General features: G+C 42.1%; 1 protein-coding gene across 7 annotated transcripts in view; it reads right to left on the bottom strand.

Annotated features, from left to right (window-relative positions):
* The window catches only part of PAM (peptidylglycine alpha-amidating monooxygenase), a 136,094-nt gene extending 115,977 nt beyond the window's left edge, over positions 1–20,117 (bottom strand). For 6 of the 7 annotated variants that reach the window (XM_030511385.1, XM_030511393.1, XM_030511391.1 and 3 more), the window contains exon 1: positions 19,981–20,117. The gene's annotated coding sequence lies outside the window, so the exon portion shown is untranslated. The remainder of the gene's footprint in view (positions 1–19,980) is intronic. The other variant, XM_030511388.1, reaches the window with a different exon arrangement.
* Between the last annotated feature and the right edge of the window lie 2,605 nt (positions 20,118–22,722).

Raw genomic sequence — 22,722 nt, 5'->3', positions numbered from 1 at the left:
TAGCTCCTAGTGATGAAAATGCTTGAGGCTTTCCTTCAAGCAGCATGTACCACACTCACACCCAAATATCTCACACCAGGAAGTTAGAGCATTTATATTTGAGAGCCAACGCTGCCGTGACAACACACCACTTAAGGCAGGCCCAAAACCACAGGGTACTTTCTGTGTAGCTGGTATACTTGGTCTAAAAAATGAAACCAAAGAAAAACTACACACATATATGCATTAAAATTTCAGCAAAATCAGAGGAATTCAGGACAGTTTGACACAGATCACCATAACTTACAGAAGACAAACTGACTTAGAATTTGATACAAATGAAAAATTCGTGTCATGCTGCTACTAGGTGTACCGTTCTTCACGACCATAGTGCAGCATGATTGCTTTGTATTTTACCTTAAGTGTTGAAGTTCCACTATCCTGCCAATCAGTAAGTTATTCTTCTAAATGCAGATACACGACGGGCTTCGCTTATAAAAGAAAGCTGTGGCTTGCAAGTGAGTTAATGACAGTTACAGATCTGCCAGGCCTAATCCTATCTGGTATTATGTGATTAAGGTGAAACAATCTAATTTTCCCTAATCCTTTAATCCTCCGTTGAAAGAAGGAAGTAACTAGGGAATAGTACACTGAAAGTTATAACTGTGTGTATTTAAGATCTACTACAGACACCTCAAAGATTAACAGCAAGGAAAATAAAATAAAAACCAGTGACTGCTCATGCATAGCAAGGGAAATGGCCTTCAAAAATTTAGATATGCAAGATAAGAGAATTGCTGTTAAAATGAGAGTTAGTTTGCTCTTTACAAAGCCTGTGCTACCATTCCTTTTCAGGAAGCTATGTTAAATCAAAGACAGAATTCCTGACTGCAATAGCATTTGTTCTAATTGGGCTCAGAGGACATCCTTTAAGTATGGTACAAGCAAAGCTCATGTTTGAAACCAAAGAGCAGGCAAGTAGCCTGCTTACAGAGGTATCAGTGCCAAAATGCAGCTGACGGAGCTGCAGAGGTTGAAGTAACTGCCCATCCACCTGCCTAGTGCACGTGCCTTCGCCTAAACATCACATTTTCATTAGAAGCATATTCTTTGCTTGTAGATCAGCACTAGACTGAGACACAGAACAGACCGCTCCAAGGCAGACGGCTGACTGCAGCTGCACTCTCCCACATACTAGATGAAAGCTAATGCAGAGCAGGAACTGATACTGCTAACAGCAGCAGCAACCACCACTGAAATAAACAAAACCCATTGAATTACTGCATAAAATGCTTTATGTTGGCATAGAGGCAAATAACGAGCCTTACGTGAACCAATCTCTTGGCCTCTTTTTATGTTAGAAAATGAGAGGACATATACTAAGGATCACCAGATTATCACATTCCAGGTAAAGACACCAGGGGGCAAGTCTAGACCAAGGAAGACATACCCTTGATCACATCAGGGAATGAGTAAAAAACCTGGACATACATAAATCCATGGGCCCAGATGGGACGCACCCATGAATGCTGAGGAAGCATGCATGGTCCTTGGCAAGCTGCTCTCAGTGGTCCTGGCTGAGTAGGGCAGCTGGACAAAATGACAGAGTAAGGTCAGGAAGTGCTAATTTCTGCTCTTGGCAACTACTATCCCTTCACTAAACAAAAAATTCCCCACAACATTCCCCAACTTCAAATAAAACTAATAACCAGATATTGTAAAGCTTGACAAAGATCTTGCCTCATTGATCTATTTCAAGGACACAAGTCTAAGCATTAACTAATTACTAGTAACCAAATATATGCTATTATAATTGAAAATAGATTATATATTCAAGTAATATACATATGCATACAGAGTAACTCAAAAAACTTTTCTTAAGAAAACTACCGTGGTTGTATGTCAGTCAAGTTGTCTTGACAGATATGAAGTAAAATGAAATAAGACACAGATGGTGATATTCACGATTTGAACATCATCCAAGAAAAAGCTTTAGCACTTACCGAAAACCACAATAACTATAGAGAGACAGAGCCCTGTTGTGAACATACAGCTTCTCAGCACTGACCAACAGAATAAATCTCACATCACAAGAAAATAAATTCCATTATTTGGAAATATTTGCTCTTGAAAGCACCTAGTAAGAACACAAATTCAAACATTCAAGTCAGTCTGAATAAAGAAGATTTCAACAGTGGCCTTCTAAATTGCAATAAAGCACTAACTCCATATTGATTTTCCCAGCTCAGTTCCTTCAGGAAAAAAGGTACTCAATATTAAATGAAAATACTGCATGACAGAAGTAAATCAAGCTCAAATGAGGGCACAAATTAATGACTTATAAACAGAATAGAAATATGAGACAACAAAAACTACAGAAAAAAGCCAAGTATAGGTAAACAACTTTTAAATTAGTATGTTAAGACATAACTATGAAGCTAAGAGTTAAATATAGAATTTTCCAACAATGAAAGCGAGGGGGGAAAAAAGGGGTGGGGGAAGAAAGGAAAACGTGGCAAACATGTAAGATTATCCTCCAGTAATAGTATTTGTTGATAAACAGTTATTCTAAATCGGACTGGAACAAAATAAACCCAAGAAGACCACAAGTACCAACTATAACAGCTCTAATATTCCTGCACTTGTGGGCAGTGTTGTCAAAATAGTACTCCTACCCTCCCCAGACATAAAAGGTTTTGACACAAGAAGGTCAGGTTACAGAACCAGTTATCTGAACTAAAAGTAGGAAATTTATCTTTCCCTTAATTTCCCTCCTCCCCCAACTTTCTTGCCACTGTAACAGAAGAAATGCCCAAATTTCAAATCAGAGACTGCCTGACTAGGGTGAGGGAGAAAGAAATTAATGGGAACAATTTTGAGGAAATTATGGTCTACGCTGAAAGTCAATTAGTTGATGAAAGGAAAAATCGAGACCGGCTAAACAGAGTGACAGAACAAGATAGAGTAGAAGTCATCCTGGGGAAAAGCCAACAGAGAGGATGGATCTGGAGCCACAGGGACAAGAAATAACATGAGTGGCAGACAGTTCTGCCCACAGCCAGAAGGGTCCATTAACTTGCATCCAGAAAATCTCAGCAGCACCAAGAACTTCGACAAACGCAGCCTTAATCCATAGTTACCCTTTTTACGGCACACACGTTTGTCGATCAAGATCACCAACAAACCTACAGATAGTATCTTATAGCTGAAACTGCCAACAACCAAAGGGACACAAACCCTGAGAAGCTTCCATATTGTATTTCACAGTGAATACAAATCCTTCAAAAAGCACTTAAAAATAACAAGATTATAATTTACATATTTTGCAAATGTATTTAGTACAAATGCATCCATTAAATGGATAGTCAGCACAGAATCTGAATAGAAGAGGTCAAACAGAGTAGCTAAATAATGAGAACACTATTTATAGCAGCAAAAAACAGCAAATTGCCTGAAGATGACAGGAAACTGCACTTACGCAAATAAAGAGACTTGGGTTTGAGATTAATTAAATCATTAATCCTTTTTGTTTGCCAGTTATTTTCAGAGAACACTTCAGCTTGACATTACGAAAGCACTGTATGTGCAACATTTTACACAAGCCATCTTCAACACTTTGACATTGCTTCTGCATTCATAAGAAAAATAATTAGTTTGCAGTTTGTGAAGCTTTTTTCTTTTTGTTAAAGCTTATTTTCCAATGTGAACTCATTTCAAAATCTTCTTGACACCACCTTATTCTTTTACTCCTTACTGTCATACAGGATCCTGAAAAAAAGCAAAGGTGTTAGGCTGTGATGCACTAGAAGGAAGGTCTCCCAAGACTAATAAAATCAATGGATTATGCTTACCCAAGGCCAGCTGCTTCCAATTCAGTTATTAGGCTCTAACACAAGATACTACAGAACACTGATAACCTCATCTAGTGGTACTTTCCTCATTCAAAACCAATACTTTGGCTCTCCGCGGGGAACGTGACATGGCAACTGTAAAAGCCCCAGTGCAGATTTAAAGCCCCAGTGCAGATTTTCTAAGATGTCTAAGCACCAATGCTGGCTTGAGAGCACTTGCTTAATACTGGTATACTATGCTGAAGCCTTATTTCACTTTATCTTTGTGTTATAACACCAGTGCTACTGTTCTTACACTAGTAAAGTATTTTTTAAATTTTAGTTTTACATGATTCAAGTGCCAGACATGGCAATACAAGAAGCACTTGTAATGAAAATTGACTTCCCAAAGACAAGGAATTCTACTGGGTCTGTTACATCAGTTTCCTACCTAGTCACAGTTTCTGGATCTAGAGCTAGGCCATTTCAAAAATAAACTCAGAAGTGAAAAAGTAACACATAAAAGTTAATGTTTTAGACATCTTACTGAAGCTTAAGGCTGCAGAACGCAGTATGGTAAGAATAAAACATTCACATAATGAATCTACTGAGAACACCAGCAAGTTTTCTCCTACTTTATTATATAACAAGTGAGAGGACTGGTGTAGTAATTATTTACTCCCAGACAGCAAAACAGGATGAAGACAAAACTCAGTACAAGCCAGAGCATAGCCTCGGGGCGACCAAAGAACCAAACATTTCCACAGATCAAAGATCCTCTCCCATAATCAAGCAGTCGTCTGAGAATAAGCATAGACATCTGAGGAAAGCTATGTGACTTCAAAGCACATTTTCCAAAATAGCATTGTTTCTGATCAATCCAAATCATGTGTGCAGTTAATTTCTGAACCAGCAGCTACTGCAAGAAATAGTCACAAGTGATCAAATGATCAGACAGCTCCTTGCCACATTAGCTAACTATGGAATACCTTCACCAGCAGGCAGAAAGACCATATCAAAAAGAGTCATTGCCATAACTCACAAACGAGACCCACAAGGTATCACAATGGTAGAAGTATATCCAAGCAAGCTGATATGAGTTTTGCAAGCATCCAAAAACTATTCCAATTCCGTAACACACTGCTGATTTGAATGAACAAGTATGCAATTTTGCTTCCAGTCTGACTAGATTAAAAAAAAAACAACTAAGGCAAGTGGAAGAACTGAATTGATCACCAATTCACAACACATGCCCACTGTTTCCACTGGTACATGTATCACGAGTGCAACAACAATACATGAATCAATACAATATAGATAACGTATTACTGCATTATCTGTATTATCCTCTCACATCCTTAGGAATAAAAGGCCAAGTGTCACATGACACAGAGACTACTGTTAGAAGACCAACCTCCACATCAGCGACGTCTTTTGAAGACCACATAAAAACAGTAATAGGCCTCTAAATGCAGCTCTCTAGAAAAGTTTTTCTTTGCCACAAGCAAAACAGAAGAAGATTTGGTAGCTATTCACGTTGTTCCATTTCTTCAGAAGATGAAACAGATCACATTAGATAAAAGCAGTTAAAAAGAAGCAATAAGCATTCTATATCCCACAGAGGGAGAAAAAGCTGATATCAAACTTTTCGGTATTGAAACAGAACATGGTCTGAAACTAAGGCAGACAAATAAAATGTCCTTTTGTTCAATTAACTCTTTTCAGAAAGAAAGGTGAGAAAGTTTCACTGCAACATGCTCTTTTTCATGATACCTGGTCATTACTGATTTTGCTTCAGGTCAGATACAGTCTCAGCTTTATCACCATACAACAGCACTGTACAAATACCCATTATCTGCGCTTCTGCTTTCAAAAAGTGGTATGACTATGAGCCTGAAAACGACCTCTTTTTTTATACTAAAAAGAGGTCTGCTCCAAAATGTTTTGTTCACATATCTCCTCGTTAAACTCTGTCCCAGTCATTTCAAATTCAACAAACCCTAATGTGTACTGGCAGCCCTGCCGAAGACACTGCATTTGAGGGCTTGGTGATCTTGGACAAGCCATGTCTGCTGTATTAGGCCTTGTACTTCAGACTTGGGAAGCCCCAGTGTCAGTATGGGCAGCTGCTGCAAGAGAATCTGCTGGAGCGTCCCCTGCCAGACTATGTTGCATGATGATGAGCATGATGAAACAGACAACTCTCCTCCTTGTCAGGGAAAGATACACTGCATACACTCTGTGGATATACTGTCTACAACAGGAAAAGAAGTTACCCAAAAGTAGACATTTTTACTTTTACGCCACCCTGGAGTCTCAAAAGACAAAATTGACAGGAAATTGCCTTCTATTTATGGGAAAAATATAAACAAGAAAAAAAATAGACCACAAAAAGAAGTCAGGACTGTGGATGGACTGATTACACACTCTGCTCCCCCATTCAACAGTGAAGGAGAAAGTACACCAGGACCAACAAATCACCCCAGTCTGGTGGCTCACATACAAGCCCCATATCAATTGAAATAGATCTGGATCTCCACCCAAAGGTGCAGTGGGTGGCTGGGGTCCTATAGGGAGGAAACAAACTTTACATTACACTGACAGCACACTGGAGCAGTCATAACTGTCCGCAGGTGATGTCTCTAATGATTACAGGACCCATCTCTATATATGAAAAAAACCGCAAACTGATTAAAATTAATCCATGAGGGGAGGAAACATGCTTGTTAAATATCTTTATTATTACAACTGGGTTCCTATGTGCTTTCTATGGCAAATGTGCAGGTAGCTAATGTACATGAATACATTATTGGGCATGACTTGTTGGCAGGCAACACTTTGGTAATAGGTAGCAAATATTCTTTTAAGGTTCATATATCACTGTGGGAAAAGTGGTTACATTTTCTGCCTTTGGAGCTTCCCTCAAAACAGGTTACATCCAAACAATACAGGCTGCCCAGAGGCTACATAGAGATCACCCAGATGATTACAGCTGTTAGAAGCTGGAGTTATTCCGAGCCCATTCTCCCCCTTCAACAGCCCCAGTGAAAATGCCTAACAGTTCCCAGAAAATGACAGCTAGTTAATGATCACTACACAAGGCTACCCCACACTCAGAGCTGCAGTGCCCCGGTGCTGTCACTCTCCTCTAGCAAGCTCTATCTGAAGTTGTGGCATTCTGCATCAGATGCAGTGAAGGCTTTCTTTAGCATTCCAGCTGCTAATGAAGCACAGGAGCAACCTGCACACTCATGCTGGGATCAGCAGTACACCTTCACAGTACTGCCTCAGAGGCATTCACACAGACCCAGAATCTGCCATGGGCTGGCAGACCAGTGTTTGGAAGATTTTAATACTTCCCCACACCGTAAATTGATCAGTTACGCTGATGATATTATGTGCGCATCGTTGGTGGGACTGGTGGTCCCATTGAACCAGAAAGTGAGAAAAGCACAAAGTAACATTACTGAGAGAACACAAATTCATGGTTGGGAAATTAACCCCAAGAAGGTTCAGAGAGCTGCCACAGAACTGAAATTTGAAAGGATAATCTGGCAGGAAATTTGCAGAATGATACAAAAATAAGCTAAACAAACCTCTATATGGCAGAAATGCAGAGCAAAGCAGAAACACTGAAGATTACTAGTCTTTGCATGTTCCTAAGGGAATTTATACTTGGCCCAGATATTAAGATCATTATGTAATACAGTAAGAAAACCAAAAAAGACCAGTTCTTTCCAGAAGAAAATGCAAGTACTGCCTTTGAACAAGCAAAGAAAGCAGTTCCCCATGCAGCAGTTTAGGCTAAAAATCAGCCAATAATCCTTTTAAGCTTGAAGCCCTAGTACTGGATGAGAACACAGATTTTGGAGCCTCTGGCAGCAAGGGGACAGGTAGCACATCCTGTGAGGCTTCTGGTCTTAGATGTTGCCTCCATCAACACAAAACTACAACAGCTTTGGGCTGCTTATTCAGCCCTAGCTGAAACAAAGAATTACCCATGAAACCAAGGTTACTGACAGCAGGGCTTCCAATTTTACAATGGGTACTGTCAAACAACAGTTAGACTTGATGATCTTAAAGATCTTTTCCAACCTAGTTGATTCTGTGATTCTGTTCTACGAAACTACTCGGGAAGGTGCAACAGACTAGCACAGTGAAATTGAAATGGTACATTTCTATGCTTACATTCGCCAGCACAAATAAAGAAAGAGCCTTAGAAAAGAAAACAGCACAAATGGGCCTGGTTAACGCAGTGTACTTCCACCACCGGATCTGTCTGCATCTTGGGCACAGCAGGCCCCACCATATGAAAAATTAACCCAAGAGCTGAATGGGTGGTTCACTGATGGGTCAACAAGATACGTGAAAGAAAAACCGCAGTAGAAGCAGCTGCCTTTGAAAGAGATGGGCAAACCTTCCTAATCTATCACGGGAAGGCAGGAGCAAGCAATATGTCAAACTGGTGGCTGCAGCTATGGTGCTGGAAGAGCCATCAGCTTCAGAAATCTTTATACTGACTCCTGGGTGGTATCCAAGGGTCTTACACTGTGGGCTGGTAAAATGACAAGCAGATGACTGGATGATACATGGTAAGCCTCTTTGGCAGCAAGATTTGGTAAAAACCATACAGCGAGTACAAAACCAACATGCTCTGGTGAGACATGCAGATGTCTCATGTGTGCCAGAGCAGGAATACGATGCTGTTGCTGATCAGTTTGTTAAGGCACATTATTTCCCAAACATCCTCCAATAAGGGAGTGTTAGTCAAGTGGGCTCATAAGAAGCCAGGTTATTCAGGGATAGTTCCTACCTATAAATGGGGACAAAATAGATGTGTTCCTTGCTCCAAAAGGCCATTCAAAACGCATTTTAGGAATACCAGATCTTCAACTTAATAGAAGCAAGAAAACTGCCACAACAGCATTGTAGAAAGACGAAGCACTGGACGGCCCCAAGCCACACCTCACAGCACCGCACTGGGCCACTTAAAAGAGGCCAGAGTTTGCAGTAAATACCAGTGATGGCAGATACATTTACGACCATCTGGCTGTACTGCCTACTTCACATGCCAACCAGAAGGCCAGTAGGAAAGACCTTCACTTTGTAAGCCAATGGTTAGGTGTCTCCATTTGTATTACACCAGATAATGGCTGTCATTTCCAGGACAAAGGGTCCAGCAGTAGGCTGGTGAAAACCAGGTAGCATGGGTTTATTTTGCATCTCATCAACCTTGTGGAAGCAGTTTAGTAAAGCATTCTAATGCCTTACTATACAATTGTGAATTTTTCCACCCACACTGTGGCGCAATTGGCCAACAGCGCTGGCACCAGTGTTAATAAATCCGAATAGCAGGGCAGGAGTCCAAGGTTACACCACTGACAAACGATTGTTAGCCCATCACCATATAGGAACATCATCAGACAGGAACACCATCACCAGGTTCCCATCTGAAACTGAAAAGGGGTGCATCTGAGCACTGGGTGGACAATCTTGCTTATAGTTATTCCTGCCAAGATATCAGCCCAGGTTCTGGGGACTACATTCTTAATTTCAAGATCCTTAGGCGACACTCCTTAATACATTCTGCAGCATATATTTCATAAAAAGCTGTGGTTTCCATCTGTTCTGCTGAAAGCAGATGGGGCATCCTCCCCAGGGAGTCTCAGCACAGCACCAGTCTGCAGAGACATGTCAGCAGCCTGCGCACCACAGCGATGCGCAGAGTCCCACCTGCCTGGCCTGTTTTGGGAGACAACATAAGCTCTGCTGGGAATTAAAAGGCAAATTTTTAGGAGATGCCAGTGTGTGGGAAATTGGTGTGTGAGAAGATCCCCCCATGCCATGGATTTTTTGCAATAGGACGAGGGGTGACGGTTTTAAACTAAAAGAGGGGAGATTCAGGCTGGAAGTGAGGAAAAAGTCTTTTACATTGAGAGTGGCAAAACACTGGCACAGGTTGCCCAGAAAGGTGGTGGATGCACCATCCCTGGCAACATTCGAGCCCAGGCGGGATGTGGTTCTGGGCAACCTGATCTAGTTGAAGATGTCCCTGCTCATTGCAGGGGGGCTGGACTGAACGACCTTTGAAGGTCCCTTCCAACCCAAACTATTCTATGATTCTATGACCACCCTTGCAGAGATTGCTTTATAACCACTGCTACATACTACTGACCTCTTAAAGACAGTAGTACAGCTTATTCTTATTAGCAAGAGTTACTACCTCTCTTTCACACAAACTATAATGTTAAAACATCTTTGGCATAAAAGAGTTATTAAGGTCCACTCCACAAAAGAAAGATCATAATAACTCACTGCCACTACCTTCACAGCTTGTGAACTTAGGGAAAATATGAAAGATAATTGTCCTTCTTGAGTAAATTATATGGGCAATTTCTCATGGGAATCAGAAGGCATTTTCACATAAATCACTTTGTCTTATTAACTAACAATTTAAGCCCACTTCAGATATTGAGATCACATCTTAAAGAAACACATTTTCAGGCCTTCAGAGCTACTGCAGCAAAATCGACCTCAAACCATAAGCTGGACCCTTACCATGGAGCAGCAAGTAGACTCAGAATGCCCAGATAAGCTTTCTCCTTCTCTGTGAACTTCAAGAATAGCCATTTAACACACCGGTTTGGAGAAGTGTTATTTTAACTAAACAGACTTAGTCTCCCAAGCATGTGTATTTTACACAGTCTCTCATAACACCGTCACAGAGAAACTGGTGAAATATAGTCCAGAAAAACAGACAGTTAAGTGGACTGGCTGAACTGCCAGGCTCAAAGGGCTGTAATGATCAGTAACACAAAGTCCTCCTGTAGGCCAGTCACTAGCAGTGTATCCCAGGAGTGAATACCAGCTCCAGTCCTGTTGAACACCTACTGATGACCTGGAGCAGTAACACCAAGCTGAGAGGAGTGGCCAATACACCAGAGAGTCATGCAGCCACCTAGAGGGACCCTGACAAGCTGGAGAAAGGGGCTGACACAGACCTCATCGAGTTGAATCAAGGCAAACACAACGTTCTGCATCTAGGATGGGACAACCCCATGCACTAGTACAGGATGGGGGATGGCCAGCTGGGAAGTAGTTTTGTAGTAAAGGCCCTGGTGGAAAAGGTGAACAGGAGCCAGCAGCGTGGACTCATGGCAAAGACAGCCAGGGGCATCCTTGAGGAACAGCATCACCAGCAGGTTGAGAGATGTGATCCCTCAGCTTCCAGTCAGGAATGATGAGGCCACACTTGGAGTTCTGTGTCCAGTTCTGGACAACCCAGTACAAGAGAGACACAGACACACTGGTGCAAGTCACAAAAATGACTGAAGGACTAGACCATCTGCCATATGAGGAGAGGTGGGACTTTTTATAGACTGAAGAGGAGGAAGCTTGCTGGGGAGCAGGTAGAACCTTATCAGTATGTGTGAGATTGATTGGCATGGGGTGAAAGCAGAGAAGAGCGCCACGCTCAGTGGTGTCCACTGACAGGATAAAAGGCAATGGGCATAAACTGAATCACAAGAAACTCTGTCCGAACAAAAGAAAACACTTGCTTGATCATGAGGGTGGTCAAACATGGGAAAAGCCAGGCAGGAGAAGCTGTGGAGTACCTCCATGGAGGTACTCAAAAGCTGACTTGATCAGGCTGTCCCAGGCACCCTGATCTAGCTGACTCTGCTTAACTACAGGGGTGGGTTACACTACATGATCTCCAAAGGCTGCTTCCCACCTCATCCGTCCTGTGATTCTATATTAATCTCACAGGAAGAAAGCTGAGTGAGACAGTCAAAGAAAAAAAAAAAAAAAAAAGTAATCATGTTTTTACTGTCAAAAAGAAATCACTGTTTAATTAATATTCTCATAACTGTCACATGTAATAAAAGCTATATTATATACGAATAACTTTTATAGAAATAGCTAGGTTCTCTGAAATTAGGTATCACAGAAAGTGATTAATTAACATACTTAATCATTTTGTGATCAAAATACATTAATACTGTTGCAATACATGTCAGTAAACAAGCAGAGGAAAAAAAAAAAAAGGCTATTTTAAGTCAGGATAAAAAAGATGCATTAAAATCCACCAGAAATCCTTAATCTCTTCTAAAAGGAGATTGAGATTCTTAGTACCATGCAATCCAGCTCCTTAACCCGAGCTGAGGGTACACCACGCTTGCAAAAGGAATTAAAAGCAACTGAATTTAACCAGTCTGAATATAAATAATCCATGGAAAACTAAAGAATACAGCACAGAAGTCTGCAAGAGAGCACCTCTGATTTAAAAAAAATGCTAGCTTTCATAATTTTTTCTCCTCTTTAAATGGACTGCTGTAAGCCTGCAAGGCTGACCTAATCAGTTTTCAAGTTCCTTTTCTTTACTCCTGAAAACACCTAGCTTTATGGCACACAAGCATGGTTCAAGAAGAACTCTATTAAAGGAAGCCAACTTGTAAAGCAAATTAATCACTAGCACTCCGGAACCAAAAGAAGTCCCAAAGCAATAGTACTGGTTTTGTAGATAAAACACTGGACTGCAACTGACTTCAGCACCTGCACAGATGTAACGGTGTAGTTTTACATAGAGTTGACTCAACTGAGAAGGGTACACAGAGGAATCATAGACGAAAGACGGGAATCTGCTTCTAAAACAAAAGGCTATGGCTTCCTGGAAAGATGTGGATGAAGAATTTAAGTATAATCACGTATCACTGAGGCTAGATTATGAATGCATATTAATGGACCTCACAGAACAATGCAACTATACTCAATTATTCTTGATGTAGTCTTTAAATACCTATTAACAGAGACATGAGAAGTAACACATTTGCTGCATCGCAGGTTAGATACATGACCATTCCAGTCTGTCTCTCCCGACTCCTTCTCTTTCTACCCCACTTCACATTAGCCTGATCTTCAATTTTCCATTTCTTCCTTTTAAGTTTTTTGGTCAATAGTTCACATAAGCTGCCCTCCTCCTATCCCAGTTTTCGAGTTCCTTACCCATCCACATCCTTGTCAGATCATCCCCAGACTTCACAGGATTTCTCTCTCCTAGCTGTACATCCCCACTGGGTCATGGTCCCAACAGTATCTACAGATGCCACATTTTCTCTACCTACTGGCTTTCTTCAGCAGACTTACCTTCTCCTCTTCTCCTTGGTTCACCTACTTTTTCTCAAGTTCTCTTTTAATCTCAGCTGCTTGATTCTCTATTGTCTTCACAGCAAAGCAACACCTCAACCCTGACACAGAAGAGTTCACCACCAACACTTAATAATTTGTCAACATTATAAGCTACAGACCTCAGAAACTTACTGTGGGAAGTATCAGACAGCTTTTTTAAGATATAACAAAGAAGTTCTTTACTGTGAGGGTGGTGAGGCACTGGAACAGGTTGCCCAAAGAAGTGATAAATACTCCATCCCTGACAGTGTTCAAGGCCAGGTTGCACAGAGCAGTAGGCAACATGGTCTAGTGTGAGGCATCTCTGTCCATGGCAGGGAGATTGGAACTAGATGATCTAAAAGTCCTTTCCAACCCTAACCACTCTGATTCTACAATCAACATCTTGTAGTTTAGAAATGTACCTTGGAGTTACTTCTACTTAACATCTATGTACCTGTACATGAATTCATTTTAGTTTCACTGAAAGTGCTTTTAATAAAACAGAATCAGAGAGGAGAAATGGAACAGATTCTGAAATAAAGAATAATTAAGAGACAAAGGGAAATGAAAAATTGAGTGACAGAAGAAATGAAATATGAATTTACTTACACTATCTTGGCAGATTACACCATCTTTCTTTGATGAAATAGAAAATCCTTTCACCAGACAAAAGAAAATGCAGCAGAGATGTTGGGGGGGCAGAATTTGGTATATTTTCATCCATACTACAGCATGGAAAATTACTAAACGTGAAAGAAACTGGACTAGAAGATGTTAAAAAAAGAAAAAAAATGTATATGAGTGATTAAACAAAGACAAATGCAACCAGCATTGAAACAAGAGTGAAGTGACAGTTTCATTAACTAGGAGTGTTTCAAAAATATAGCCTTAGTATTTGCATAAAGGAAACTGGCACAAAATATAGGAGAGAACCTACAGAATCTGCTGAAGCAAGGCTGAAGAAGTGCTACTCATTCACAGGAAGATCACAGTGCCATAAAAAAAGAAATGGTTCATTTTAACAATCAAAGCAACAAAAGTAACTTTTTTTTTTTTTAATTTCTGCTTTTATGTCAAGCACTTCAGGACTGTCTGCTCTTAGCTATCAGTTTATCAGCTGGAAAGAACAGATCTATTAGGTGATTACATGACCACAGCTACTGTAATGTGCTCAAATTTCAACTTTCCTCCATTACAGGTCTGCTTTTACCAGTGTCACTGTCTCAATGTGCAACATCAAGTACAGTCCCAGTCAACATGTACAAGAAAGATTTGTTCAAACTGTAAGCAGTAGGAGAAAGCAGTAGGAGAAAGTGCTACTGGAGTCATAGAAAGATCTCAAGCTGGAAGGGATCCGTAAGGATCCTCAAGTCCAACTCCCTGCTCCTCGCAGGACTACCTAAAACTAAACCATGTGACTTAGGAAGGTTGTTCAGATGCTCCTTGAACTCTGAAGGGCTTGGTGCTGGGACCACTTCCCTGGGGAGCCTGTTCAGTGACCACCCTCTCAGTGAAGAACCTTTTCCTGATGCCTAGTCTGAGCTTCCTCTGACTCAGCTTCATTCCATTTCCTTGTGTCCTGCCACTGGTCATCAGAGAGAGCAGATCAGCACCTCCCACCCCACTGACCCCCCTTGAGGAAGCTGTAGACTGCCATGACGTCATCCCTCAGCCTTCTCTTAATTTTCCAAGTATGTAATGAGACAAAGACAGGCTGGATTGTTCAGCCTAGCAACACAAAGTCTAAAAGCAAACATTATTGCTCTCTATAAACAAACCGAAGTATATACACCAATCACAGGGAAAGAACACAGAATTAAGCTACTGAATGATACTAAACAAGAATGAGTGTATAAAGGCCATGAATAATTTATGCTGGAAATTAGACGGACATTTTTTAAATAAGCCAGAAAGAGTATGCTGTGGATCATCATTTTTAAGATGCATAATTGTTTTATCGTATGGATTGAAAGACATTCTTTACAGGCCTGCAACAGAAAGCAAATGTACAGCTAATAAAATACTCGTTAACATACTTGGGTGGAAGGGATAAAAGTGAAACAAATCTTCTACAGTTTTACAGTGGTCCTATAGGGTTAATCTAGCTCTGTACCTAAAATAAACAAAAAAAAAAAAAAAAAAGGAAAAAAAAAGAAAAAGGTTTCACAAATCTTAAGTTTAGTGTAAACATTTCTTCATAATCCCTTTTTGTTTCTAAGTATGAAAGACTAATACTGCATTTTTGTTCCCAAGTATGAAAGACCTGAGGCATACGCAAACACAGAAGACTCTGAAAATTAGTAGGCCTCTTGCAACATCCAGTGGGAGTGTCAGAAGCAAACTTCTAGTGTTTTATTTAAGCTCTGCTTAACCCTACACACTAGCAATCATGACAGAGAGATACATTATTTTAAAACACACTATACGCCTTTGATATGTGTATAGCTTGTTTTACAGTCATCTGAAATACCTGTCTGTTGTAGAGATTCATATAGCAAATATTGTATCATGACACTAGGACCGTGAATGTAAACAGCACAGAGTAAAGCAGCAGAGATGGAGTAATCAGAATGGCAAGCCTGCTGCAAATAAAGAGATCAAGTATATGGAACTGAAAACACGCGATATGACCGAACATTACCCTTGGCATTCATTCTCAAAAGGAAACATAAACACAACAAAGATTATGCAACATCATTACCAGTCAAGAATAACCCAAAAGACTTGAGAGCCAGCATCTCTCGCTCCCCTTGTCACTGCAAGTAATCCTGGGCAGACTGATGGGATACCCATCTGTCCTGGTCTGCATAAATGTAGGACTGCAAAAGCATGAGTATGAAAGGATGGAAGAAAAATATGAGGTAACAAATATGAGTTAATGAAAATGACTTTCCTCAAAATAAAAGCCATGTTTCCTTCTATCCAGTGATCCACTGTGAGCTGCTGCACTTTAAACTCTTCCACTTCATCTGGTTGCACATCCTGTTTGGCTGTTGCAGAACCATGGTATCTTAAAACAGACCATTTGCCAAGTGACATCTGTTGCATAAAATGTAGGAAGTTCACCACTGCAGCAGGAACAGCCTAGGTTATCATTTATTGTCTTCTGGTTTCAGCAAAACACACTTTGTCTTAAACGGTAGATTCCTCTAACTGAATTATCTAATTGATAACACATTGAAGGGTGAAGGGCAAGTGACAAAACCCCTTTCTCTAAGAAGTCCGGCAAGTGCTCACAGTTCATGGAGTGCTGTTACAACAGAGCTCTTCCAACTAATGACCGCTAAGTGTCTCAGACGAAGGTCAGGCACCTTGTTTCTATGAAGTAAATAAGAAAAGCTTGCTTTCTTTTGGCATCTCTTCACATATAATCTGCACACATTCTTTTAGAAGCTAATTTTACATTTCGTTCACATTCACACATCAAGATGAAAAGAGAGTCTCTATGCAACTCGTGTTTCTCAAAACCAGTAATAATAAAACCAAACATTTTAAGATGTATATCTGCAGAACAGCAAGTTTCAAAAGCCAGCACTAACCATGAATTTTGCTTCCCATTTATACCTACGCTACTTCTGTCAGTACTTGTTCTTTGCTTACATGGTCACAAGCTGTATCTCATATTCTTGATTTCACCTTATGCTTCCAGTAGTTTATCATAATCTTAACACACAAAGTACTCCACACTTTAATTTCCACATACTCCTCATAGCAAATTTACCAAATTGCATTGAAATGTATGTTTTAACACAAATTATAGAAGTAATCATAAAAACGAAGAGATACTAAATCTAAATATTTATCAAGTAAAACTTTAGATCTTTCTTTAGGAACATGTTGAGTAATTATTTTAGAAAGGCTTTTATTTTGAGTCAACACCCCTGGGCAGTGTATAAGTAACAGTCTCTCCTCCTTACTTTGACCAACTGGAAGAAACTGAATCTGAGTACAGGCAAGACCAGCAGGACGCTAGAAAAGAGTCCTCCACTTATCCCAGAGAAATGAAGGGGGTTATTCACTAAGGAGCATATTGTAAATCCTCACTATCTTTCAGCATCCCAAAGCACTTCAATTTTACATGTTCTCACTGCCTTACAAAAAGCAAAAAAAGGGGGAGGGGAGAGAGAGAGAGAAAGGAAGGGACAGCAATGCCAAACAGAGATGAAAGAAAGGTGCCATGCACTATCCTACAAATATGAAGTGTTTCAATAGTTCCATCTCCTTTCAAACTAGTTTTATGTAGCCAGAAAATACTTAGTTGTGCCCTGGGAAAACATTCTGTATTTATTTGATTAATCGATCCAAGTTCTGCAGCATGAAAAAAACAGAACTTCAGCTAGGCTCACTAGTTAGAGCAAGTCCAATGTTTCCTTCAGTCACTTTAATGTTAGACTGAACTACGATGCCTCAAGTAAAGATTCTTTAAAAGAATATTCTGAATATTTTGACTATACAAACTGTGATTCTAGACCAGACTGGTAAACCATTCTAGCAACAATTTGTGCAGAGCAGCCAGCACCAGATATTGTTCTCTAGATACAGGAAGACTAATGTGGTATAACCTACCATATAGAATATAGCTGATATGATATAACCTACTTCATAAAGTGTTTAATCCTAACTGTTACAAATTGTTTTCAGGTATAAAGCAGAAATACTTTTTCTAGCTTGTTCAACTTGATTTGTGGTACTTTTCAAATCTTTGTTTTTACTAATAGCTATGATTTTAGACAATACTATTATACATGTAAGCATCACAGGATATTTACTCCTCTTAATTATCACCACTGATGGTCATATCCAATTAAGTGTGAAATGGAAACCTGACAAGTTATAAAATGACTTTTAAATATCATCTTCATTTCATTGTACATGCCATCATTCTTGAGTGTGCAACATGGATGCTTCTGTCAATCTGTAAAATGAGGACTCCGGAACAAATCCCAATCTCCTGGCTACCTTTAAACCATGACTACATGTAAAATGGAAGCAATATGCTAAGAATAAGTTTGTCTTCAATATGTTTGCATTTTACACCACAGTTCCTCAGGATTCATATGTAAGTAATCAAGAAGAATACTCCTCTCAAACTGAACATTTTGTGGTATCAGCCATATACAGAGAAATAATTTCCAGAAGAACAGATTCAATCATATCTTCTTTTATTTGACACTCAGCAGCCCAGAGGTTCTCTCACTTGACAAAGCAGCAGATAAAGCAACGAAATGGTGGGTTTCTATTTTGGATCAGATCTCTGAGATTACTTTGTGCCTGCCTGCACACATGCTTGTGCAGACCTCTGCCTCCATCTGTGAAAGGAAGAGCTGTGTGTTCTGTATCTGCTTTCAACTACTTGCTACCTTTTACCTCCAGACCTACCATTTTCACCTGCACCAGTGATGGGATCCCTACATCAAAGAAACTAGCTGAGTACACGAGGATTAAATTCAACCTGCTTTCCATTTTTTTCTGTTAGCAAACATACATCAATCTTCCAGCACAGTTATTTCAAAAACTATCTCCCGATTTGAGATCTACAGTACATAACAGACACCTGAGTTCACATCTACAGAACAAGACAAAAATATAAATAAGAGTCTAAAATACAAATAATCTAAAAAATGTCTGATTAAGATTTTGGGATTGAACTGTACTTTTCTGAAAGCTACATTCATTACTGGTGCTTTTAATGCTGGAACACCTGTAAAGACACAGGAGTGCCCCCAATCAAAAAAAGGAAACAAAAGGCCTTACTCATATCAAATGAAATATCGCAAAGAGAACTGAGATACTAAAATGCTTGTCTTCTTGTAAGAAGACTTCCATTTCCATGCCAAACATTTAATAAGTAGCTTAAGATTTCTAATTAGCAGCAGTGATCTCTCTTTTTTTATTGGAACCTGCAAAAGCACTCACCTGCAAGCCTACAGCACGCCACCTGAGCACAATCTATGGTAAAACATACCCACTTGCCAACACCACACCTGGCATCCCACCACAAGACAGTCTGAGCACTGACTGGTTTTACTGCTTCAGAAGGGCTTGAGACCCTCCAATCTATCATCAGTCCCCACAGCTAAGCCCCAGGCTGGCAGGTGAATAGTTATCCGGTGTGATCAAAAACACGCGCAAATCAAAAATGTGGGAGACCGGCATACATCCTTCAAAACTAATGCAACTTCACACAAGGTCTAACACGGGGTTTTTAAAGGAATTAACAGAAAGAGCAGTGAAGGCTTAAAAAGGAAAAAGCAAAAGGGGGAAAAAAAAAAAAAATACAATAGCCACTCCCAAGGACTAATGGGAAACACCACCACAGCTCAGAACAGCTGGAAGTCAAGACTAACAGAATATCAACGCTTGGCCGCTTTCCCTGGCTGGACATCTAGAGGTGAAGACATGCTAGCACCGGTGTCCGGCGGGGCTCCGTGCCCCCCACCATCAGCCATCTTCCCCATTCCGGGCGCGCCGCTCCCCAGCCGCCGCTGTCCCTTTAAGCCGGACCCTACGACAAGAGGGAGGCAGCGGCCCCCGGGACGGCCGCCTCGCTCCTCCGCCCCCGGCCCGCAGCAGAGCCGGCCGTGCTTCCCTCCGCGGCAAACTTTGCCGGGAGGGTAGCCCGTCCTTCCCGCCCGCTTTCACAGGACACAAAGCCCCGGCGGGGAGAAGGAGGGGCTCGGTAAAGACCTCGACGCGCCCACCCCCTCAGGCGGCGGCAGGACAAGGGCTCCCCTCAGGCCCGCCGCACACCGGCGGGGTTGAGCCAAACCCGGGTGTCCTGCCGCAGGCACCCGCCTCGGGCAGCCCGGCCCGCCTGCCCGGCGGGGAGCGGGGCCGTGGAACGTGTGCTCGGGAACGGACAACGCACCCGGACGGGCGCGGGGCCCCTCCGCCCGCCACGGGACCGGCACCGGGACCGGCACTGGCTCCCACCGCGGGGCTGAGGCGAATCGCCGCAACTCCAACTCCCTCCTCCCGCAGCCCCGCACGTGAAACTCACGGGAGGGAGCCGAGCCGTGCCGAGCTCAGCCGAGCCGTACTGCCGGCTCCCGACCGAGCTGCCTCTGCTCTGCTGGCGACGGCGGTAGAGACACCGGGGTCTGCCTCGAACTGCGGCCGCGAACCCCCCTTCCTGCCGCCGCGGAGGCACCGCCTACCCGGGCCGCCCGTCCCCATCGCCCCGCCCCCCGGCCGAGGAACCGCCCGACCCGCCGCGCCCGGCGCGGGGACGAGGCGCCGCTCACGTCTGCCTGCGCCGGGCTGCGGGCGGGGCGGGCAAGGGGTTTGGGGTCCGGTGTCGGTCTCGGTTTGCGTCCTAGGGCCGCGTCCCGGCGTCTCAAGGCGCGGCAGGAGCCGGCCGCTCGTTGTGCTGCGGGCTTCCGGCGGGTGAGCCCCTTGGTGCGGGAGTGGGGTGTGGGAAGCGCTTTGCAGCCCGCGCCGCTCCGGCAGGAAGGGGTTTCAGCGCCCACCCGCCAGGCCCTGGGGCTTATGCGCTCTCTGACTCGGGGAAGAGTAACGGAGCCCGTCAGGCACAGGGTTTTGCTAGGATGGGAAAGTTTGTCCCGACTAGAGCCGGGGGAGTTTCGGCGGTGGAGCGGTGCCCCGGGAGGTACTGACCGAAGATAGTGGGAAGCCAGAGTAAGGTAACCTCCGAGGGGTGGGTGCGAAAAAGCACGAGCGGTTACTGGTGAAGGGCAAGGCAAGGCGGGCACGCTGATCGCTGTTGGAAGCTGGTTGAGCTGCGGTGCGCTTGGGTGAGATTCCAGTGGAAGTCATGCTGAAGCTTGGGCATGTCTTACGATGAGCTGAGTCTTACAGCACATACCCACTGCATGTGAACATTGCTCAGCGTCTCTGGCTGAGCAGGTTCGTGCAGGAGACCTTTAGGTTATCCATCTGCACGGGTCAGCTGGGGGAGTTGTAGAATCATAGAACCATTGAGGTTGGAAAAGGTGTTTGAGATCATCAGGTCCAACCATAAACCCAGTACCGCCAAGGCTACCGTGACACTGCATCCTTAGGTGCCACATCTGCATGTCTGCGCTGTATTTTGGGGGCATTATAGTGAAGCATTCATTTGTTAAGCAGGACTCTCTTAACGCTGCTTCGGAATACAAAAATACGTATGGTAAAACATGATTCTGCCACCTTCAGGCTAAAGGAATACCTTGTTTTACAAGTAGAGCTACCGACTTCTTTATGAAAACAAATGTGGGAAATTGGGCCTTTGATGGGTGTTTCAGTACTTCTACACAGGCTAGATGTGTTATGATGAACAATTTTCCTTATTCATATAAAATGCAAGAAACACAGACGTCATGAATTAATTATTTGGTAGCCTTTTAATATTTCCCAAATTAAAGCACATCAGTGATTTTTTTGTTTGATTTTAAATGCCTGGAGGTGAATACTTGCCTTTATAGGGGTATGGGACATAGCAAGCAATTAGTGGTTAATGTGTCCCAAAGCTGTTTTTGTTCTTTGAGGACAGGAAATCCTATGCTCTGTGAACAGAAAGGATGACTTACTGGCTCCAGCTGATGTGCAGAGTCACGCCAGCGTTTCTCTGTAGAGGTCTGTTGTGCCATGCGCTTGTGTATGTTTGTGCCAGACTTCCCTTATGTTATCGATCTGGCTCATGAAACCGAATGCTGTAATTACAAAGGCCTGGTCTAAGGATTTCAGACCTCACCCTGAGCAAAGTGATTCAGTGCTGCTTTTGTGAAATGACAAGCTGAGAGACCCATCTGTTGCCTAGGCAGGAGCATCCCAAAGGTCTGTTGCCCTCCCTCTTGCATTCCAGCTAGGATGGTGTGGCATACAGAAAAGGGTGCAGCTTCGCAGTCTCTCACTCCCAGGGGGTCTCATCCTCTTCTAGTAATGTTTCCCCTGCTAGCTGCTTTTACACAAATTCTGTAATTGGTGTAGATTAATTTATATTCTCACAACAATCTCTGTTAAAGAAAGTATGGACAGTAATTTCATAGAACCATAGAATCTTAGAATAGTTAGGGTTGGAAGGGACCTTAAGATCATCTAGTTCCAAGCCCCCTGCCATGGGCAAGGACACCTCAGACTAAACCAAGACACCGTCCAGCCTGGCCTTGAACAGTGCCAGGGAAGGATCATTTTGGAGGAGGCCTTAGCGTGTTCCATGAATTAGAAGGTTCTGTTTTAAGAGAATATCAGGGCCCTGCAGACCTTTTTGTAAGTGCAGAACATCTGTCTTAGGGGTATTCATAAAAGGACTCAAAGTATTTGAAAAAAACCCAAAACAAAGAGAGGAAAGCATGGAAGAATTTATATGATCAACTCTTTGAAAAGTAATTAGGGAGTAGAGGAAACTTACGGCCTACTAAAAGGATATTCTTTAAAGTTTCATTTCTGATTTTTAAAAGTTTTTTCTTCAAAATTAGAGAAAAGATATTTAAATCTTGGGTTGCTTTAGGGGTTTTTTAATACGTTTGTATTGAAGTAATTAATTTGAATAGAATCTGCCAAGTCTTACTTTTCATTATGGTAAGCATATGGCAATCTACCTTAGACTTCACATTTAATGGCTCTCTAAATAATTCTACTGTATTTACCTCCATTTGCTCATATTACTTTCATTACTTTGAGTGTTGTTTGAATGCTTTTTAACTTTAATTTCATTTATATTACCCATCTGGTGATCTCTGTGCCAAGTGATTTTTGTATTGCTTCACAAAGGCAATAAAAAGTAATACATCAACATGTGGTG

The sequence above is a fragment of the Strigops habroptila genome, chromosome Z (assembly GCF_004027225.2).
Source record: "Strigops habroptila isolate Jane chromosome Z, bStrHab1.2.pri, whole genome shotgun sequence".
In the NCBI taxonomy this organism is placed as follows: Eukaryota; Metazoa; Chordata; class Aves; order Psittaciformes; family Psittacidae; genus Strigops; species Strigops habroptila.
The sequence above is the reverse complement of the archived record's forward strand: the minus strand, read 5'-3'. Positions and strand labels throughout refer to the sequence as shown.